We start from the raw sequence: 604 nt of genomic DNA on the forward strand, positions 1-604 counted from the left end.
AACGTCAACACACTTAAAGTCAACTTCTGCTTAAAGTCAAAACCTCTCGTTGGTCCCAAATGTTTTTGTTCTTTATTTAAGTGTATTCCATTTATATTGGATCGGAAGGTCCTGGGTTCGAGCCTCGCTCGAGCGGCGTGTAGTTGAGTCTTTGGAGAAGGCTCTTTACTCATATTCTCTCACCGTACTCAGGTGTAAAATGAGTACCTGGCTGGTAACAGCGTTGTCTCTGTCCGAAAAAAAAGTTGTAATATCGCCTAACAGGTGTCATGTCCCGTCCTAAATGTTAAATGTTGCTGTTGGTCAGAGATACCCTGTAAAGCGCTTTGAGCACTTTTGGTGGATATTGCGCTATATAAAAGCTCAATTAAAAAAAAAAAAAAATAAAAAAATAATATATATATATATATATATATATATATATATATATATATATATATATATATATATATATATATATATATCTATATATATATATATTTATTGACGACCAGCATAAGACTAGATAATAAGATGCCATGACTATGAAACCAGAAGATCAACTACACAGATTATGTAACGTCAACTAACTGGGGAAACTTTGCATGGACCAATAAGAGATTGT

The sequence above is a fragment of the Berghia stephanieae genome, chromosome 9, assembly GCF_034508935.2.
Source record: "Berghia stephanieae isolate SIO BIC M18660-M18661 chromosome 9, UCSD_Bste_1.3, whole genome shotgun sequence".
Classification (NCBI taxonomy): Eukaryota; Metazoa; Mollusca; class Gastropoda; order Nudibranchia; family Aeolidiidae; genus Berghia; species Berghia stephanieae.